This window comes from Pinus tabuliformis, chromosome J, assembly GCF_031772625.1.
Source record: "Pinus tabuliformis cultivar Carrire ecotype Pingquan chromosome J, CPIR1, whole genome shotgun sequence".
Lineage (NCBI taxonomy): Eukaryota > Viridiplantae > Streptophyta > Pinopsida > Pinales > Pinaceae > Pinus > Pinus tabuliformis.
This window is the reverse complement of record NC_142295.1, coordinates 1,476,317,624-1,476,324,061: the sequence shown is the minus strand read 5'-3', so window position 1 is coordinate 1,476,324,061 and position 6,438 is coordinate 1,476,317,624. Positions and strand designations below refer to the sequence as shown.

Sequence of the window (6,438 nt, the reverse complement as noted above, 5' to 3'; positions counted from 1 at the left end):
AAATCGTATAGTTGACATTTGAGCATCAGAATGCCTTCAAACTGTTCTCACCCAATTCTTGAGCAAATCCGAGGTAGCACAGGAAATCATCTCTAGTTTTACAGCTTAAATGAAGCAAATATACCTGTATAACACTGTGGAATACAAACACTGTATACAGAGTAGATAAGAAAAAACTCATATTATTTTTTTATTATAACAAAGGTCAGAAAAAGCGGTTGCACCTCCGTAAATAATTATTATTTCTTTGTATGACCTAACTACAGAGCTGTATGTGACTTAACCAGCAATTACTCGAACAGGAAACTCACGCTGAGCTCCTCATGCGCTTATATATATTTCATTTACCTGAGGAATATAAAAACCTAAGATCATTTACTGCAAATTTTCTGAGCTCCTCATGCGCTTATACATCTTTCTTTTACCAGAGGACTATAAAAACCTACGATCATTTATTGCAAATTTTGCATCAGGGAAATTAAGTATACTCGACGTGGCTTTTCTTGTAATCGGTGGTTTATTGCAATTTTTGCATCAGGATAACTACGTATACTCGATCTTGCCCGGGAAAATTAAGTATATTTCAAATAAAGTGTTATTTATCACCAGATTCTGGGTTCAAATCTCCCCAATTAATTTCCCTGTAGCCCTAATTTTTTGGCTTCCCGATGGGCGCGGCTCAGCTATAAAAAGAACTTCAATTATTTGATAATATGGCCTTAGACTTCCCGATGCGGAATTAATAGGAAAGCACTCATCACCAGAATTGATTCAGCTCAGATCTGCTGTCATTTGGATACCATGAAATCAAAACCAGTTGAACACGTACCAAATCTCTGTTAAGTTTTCTTCAAAACAAAGTACTATTCGGTAATATAACCCGAGTCAAAAGGATGAAAAACTCTCTAGTGTCTGGATAGAACTCGTAAATTTTATAAAAAGAATGCTCCTACTTTTATAACCTTTAAGTAATTTGGGCATTTTACAAATTACTCTACTTTGAGTGGTTAACACGTAGTAGGGTGTTACGGTGTTACATATGCATAGGTTTTCACTGACTTAATTTGAGAAAATTATATCTAGAAATAAATATATCTATGGGTGGTCTTTAACATATCAACGTGGTTATCTCAAAATCAAGTACCATGTGGGTGGTCTTTAACATATCAACGTGGTTATCTCAGAATCAAGTACCAGATGCTTTGAGAAAAAAAATGATAGAATTGCATATACAAAATTCTAAGAGCTTACAAACTCCAGTGTTTTGGGACTAAAAATGATGAATTGCTTGTACAAAATTGCTGGGAACTCACAAACTCCAGCATTTTAGAACTATTTGCAGCTTAATTTAATAGAGATCAGCCGCTATCTCTTGAATGCTGTGTCAATTGAGTTTAGTTTGGGTAGGTGTATGTCAATTGAGTTTCATTTGGGTAGTACTTTGGGTAGTTGTAAATTGAGTATAATTTAGGTAGTTGTAACATGAGGGGATGTCATTCTTGCTCAGAATTGAATGCTATGTCAATTGAATTTAGTTTGGGTAGTTGAATGTCAATTGAGTTTAGTTTGGGAAATTGTAACATGAAGCGATGTCATTTCTACTCAAAATTGAATGCTATGTCAATTGAGTTTAATTTGAGTAGTTGTAAATCAATTGAGTTTGGTTTGGATAATTATAAGCGATGTCATTCCCACCCAAAACCTATTCGAGTTTATAAAGACTTTGAGCCTTGTTATTGATATGGCCTTGTGCTCTCAAGAATCTAAGATTTATCCGGGGTACCAACTTTGCATAAGAAAAGTACCCAGGGTTTTCCCAAATTATATTACCTGAAATTGAAAAAAAGGATTTCCTTAAATTAGTGAAAAGTTCAATCTGAATTTTCGCTCCTAATATCTATCAAGGCTTTAATGTTGTCAACATCTGTTTTCATTGAGATAATCACAATCTATGAGATTACATGTGACCAAACGAACAATTTTCAAACTACCTATCTATCGAAGAAACTCTGCTATTCCAAGTTGGAGAATGCAGACCCACTTGTCTTTTGGAAACTCTGCTATCCAAGTTGGAGAATGCAGACCCCCTTAACTTCTGGAAGGGTAAGGTTGAAGGATACCTTGGACATTTCATTTTCATTATCTATAAAACATTTTGAACTCACTATCACTTACAATGGCCATCTTATTGCAAAGCATATAATATCGCATCCATGGCATGAAGCATACAATAATAAAAGTAACAATACTCATACAGATGAAGAAGGTAAATGAATGTATCTACAGTCACACTCTTCCAGTGACAATCTACAAGTGAGTTTGGTCGTATGCAAACAATATGGTCAAATCACTTGTTCAGAGCCTTATCTATACAACCAGGCAGAAAAACAAAACAAAGTTTGCTGATCCATGGAAACATATTTCGTAAACTCACCAATATTGCCGGAATTGATCTTCTTCAAGTCAACTCTACACTGCCGAAGACTGCTCCAAGGCCGAAGAAATCCTTTTCTGAAACGGTGAACCAGTTGGGAATAGCCACATATATGCAGGTTAAGTTTCTGAACTAAAGGAAATTCTGGTGTGCCTGATTGCTTGGCATTATGTTCTGACTAGAGAAAAGGGTCAAACGCTTTGTTTCGACTCTAATAATTTACTAGCTATGGTGAGCCATGCCAGCAAGGGCATCTATCTTCCAAGCCACTGCGTGCCTAGTAAGAATGGAATCGAAATTACATTTGAGTCCTGAGCTTTTCCAACTCAAATTTAAAAAATGATTTTCAAATCGGGCAAGCCTAGATGCTACAAGCTGCAAAATAGAAAAAGAATTGAAATCAACTCTTGGAATCCTGTTTACCAAAAAGAGTTGGTCTCTATATGTTCTTTCCCGGCTCAATTTGACATTCTTGTTGGTTTCTCAGAGAACAGATCAGCCAGCAAATCTTCGAGTTGCTCTGGGGTATACCTCATATACCTATTTCCATTGCCAGTACTGTCTAACAAATGACCAAAAGTTTCAACAAAGCTTCTATAAGCAGGGATCAGAGACTGAGTAATTTTTATGAAGGTGCCTACTCGAAGCTCGTCATCGGATATAACCCAGTGTTGGTGTGTTTCATATATCTGATCAAAGGCCAAGTTGAATGCCCTGATCCTCTGCTTAAACAATTCCTTCGCCCCTGCTCTACTGCCACTAGATGCAGCCAGTCCTTCCCTATTGAGATGCACTAGAGCAGGTCCCCATTTCTGTCTTTCATAACCCAATACATGCTGGTTAACCCATCTCCTACGCTCCTTGAGCCATGTCTCTCCCAAGAATGCCAGCTCACTGTCCCTGGCCCTCTTGAAAATATACCAATAATTATTCATCAGAAACAGATGAGCAAGTGCTGGTTCAGTATACCCTTTTGACCTACCCTCTAGATTCCTTTCCAAAGCACCCAAAATATCTCCAACTGTTCGAGAGAGCCCGATTTCACCATTTTCCATCCCTCCTTCCATCTCCAAAACCCGGACCATCACCGGCCGATACTCTCCCACCAAGAACTTAAGATAATTAATAACATAGCTGCTGATTTTCAGCAGGCTACCATCAGCAGGGACACCTGAATCCTCCTCCACCTGCTTCGAAAACTCCAAAAGAACCTGGCAAGAACTGTGTGCCAACTGTTTCTGAAGCTCGCTCAACCGAAGCCTGGTTTCCATGCATCCATACCCTTCAAAGACATTCTCCACGTCGTCCTTCAAGTTTTCCAGGCCTTCAAACATGTCAAGCAGCTTAAAGACCTTCTGTGGCTCTCTCTGACTCACAGCAATGGTTTCCCCAAACTGGATAATTGCACCCATACCGCCAGCTGCAGCCAACTTCCCAAAACACTCCATCCATACCTCCTTGTCAAAACTCTCAAATATTTCACTGCACAGAACCTTTTCAGACCACATCAAATCCCTCACACATGCCCTTCCACATCAGCCGACTTCAGCTTATGAACAATCTCAGTAGAATTGTAGTTCAGGTAATAAGCTTTCATGGATTGAAAACTGCTCTTAACAGTACTAATTCTAACTTCCCAATACAGTTTCAAACATGCCTGAGCCCTACCATTTCTCTTAAGGAACTCTGCAATCATCTGAAGGCTTTCAATACCAACAAACGCTTGTTTCGATTGGGGTATTTCACTGCTTACCTTGAGATCCCTCGGCAGGCTGTTCTCAAACAGAATCGACATGAACGAGGACTCGAGCTTCTTCACAGCAATATCTAGCAGCTCCCCACCATCATCCGGATTGCCTTTGCTTCCCAGGGCTCCAATACAGCCCTGCAATCTGCGGATTGTGTACTTGTCCACCATCGGACTCGGGTTCGAAACTCGAACGGCCTCCTCCAGCAACCCCACTGCCAGAGGCCTGTTCTCCGAAACAAAACTCAAATAGCCCTCCAGCCTAAGGGCAGCATCCAGATAGCCCTTGAGATTGTCCCTGGGATCGCCCATGAGGGCAGTTTTGAGTTCTCTGATCGAAATCATGGCCTCGAGGATTCTTAGCGCCGGCCCAACTGCCCCATGTATGCATTCATTTAAATCTGGGGATTCTGTAGGCTTTGGTAGCAGAGGAGCCATGGCTGCATCGGTTATCTGCTTCACCAGCTGTAACTTGTGCCCCCATTTCTGAATGGTATCGCCGATTTCCTTGGCCTCCAAGTTGGTTTGTCGGAGACTTCTCTGCGCTGAAAGAGCGCCTTCAAAGGTCGAGAGATCGAAGGTGCAGTGGAAGGTTTTCATGGCTTCCACTGCCAGTGCCAGTGCCGGTTCCTCCAACTTCCAGCATCCATCAGTGAGGGCCAGTTAATTTCTTAAACTGATTGTCTGCCAGCAGTATGGTGGGCAACAGTGACCCATTGAAGGAGCTGGCAAAAATAATGCCCAAATAATCACAAAATTCCTCGGTGGCTACAATCAATGAAGGTTAATTCGATATAATCAATGTGTCCGCTTCGGATAATGAGGTCGATATATTACGCAATGTGATGGGTTTCAGCACAACATTAAGAAATTGTACAGAAAAGTTGTGCTGAGGTGTTCCGCAATACTGTGGTGGGACTGGCCATCATTAAAGGTATCATCAATTTATAAGTGAACGCCGACTGGAGGTAGAGCGTTCAACTGGTTGTGAATGGATTTAGGAGTACGCTTGTCAGGTAGGAATATAGAGAATTTTCCTGGTCACAAATTTGATAGAATTGGATTGAAATATTTACTCAGATATGACTCTTCTATCGCCTCCCATTGCCACTGGGAGCCCGGGGAAAAGAAAATTTCTAATAACGTGAAGTAAACGATTATTAAGATTGGCTTATTATTTTCTATTTTACTAGTAAGAAAGTCAAGAAAGTCAATTACTGGCTCTCTATTTTTCAATTTTATTAGTTGAATTTTACATTATTCACTTCATTATTCCTATTTAATGGACATGATAGAAAGACAGTAAGTAGACAATAAGCCCAATATTCGTTCATTACTTTTCTATCTCATTATTCTCATCTAGTGGACATTATTGAAAAGACAGTAACTAGACATTATTTCTATCTAGTGGACATTATAGAAAAGACAGTAACCCTACAAGAAGTTAAATATTGGTTCATTACTTTTCCATTTTATTTACTGAATTTTGCATTATTTCTATTCAATAGATGGGATGGAAAGATAGTGAGTCAGAAATTAACTCATTGACTATTAGTTATTGTTTGCTCAAAAATGAGTATGTATGATGTTTATAGAGTAGTTTAATTATTAGACATTTTTCTTTTTTTTAGACATTGTTTTTTATTAATTTGGGTAGAAATCATATAGAAATATCTTGAAATTGTTACTTTTAGATATGTAATTTGTAAAATTGGAGTGTTTCAAAATTCATTTATACATTCAAAAAAGCATTTTAAACAATTAAAATTCACAATCTTATAAAAAAAATTATCATTAGATTGAAATGTAAAAAGCAAAACAAATATAGTAATTAGATTGCACCAATTTTAATGAGTTTAATTATAATTAAAAATAGTTTATTGAATTTTCATTTTCATTTGTACATTGGTATGAAGGAAAAGAAATATAAGTTATTTTAGATATATATAGAAAAGCTTGAGTTTAAATTGGAGTTATTCTTTCTATATATATATATATATATATATATATATAAATAATCATTTTATAATTAATAAATTATTTTTAATATTTGAAATAAATAAAAGTACAATATTTATATGTTTTATAGATTTTTTAGAATGGGTCACTTAATGATAATTTTTTTGCAAATTTGTAATAAAAAATTATATTCTGACCACCACAGAAACTTGTAAACTAGAATAAAAGATTTTTTGTATTCAAGCTTTTGTGATCCATAATGAATTAAACAAAGTCTTTTGGTAGAAATCACAAGAGA

General features: G+C 37.3%; 1 pseudogene; it reads right to left on the bottom strand.

The window, feature by feature from the left end:
• Positions 1-2,109: 2,109 nt before the first annotated feature.
• Positions 2,110-5,130, bottom strand: LOC149232955 (exocyst complex component EXO70A1-like; annotated as a pseudogene).
• Positions 5,131-6,438: the final 1,308 nt, after the last annotated feature.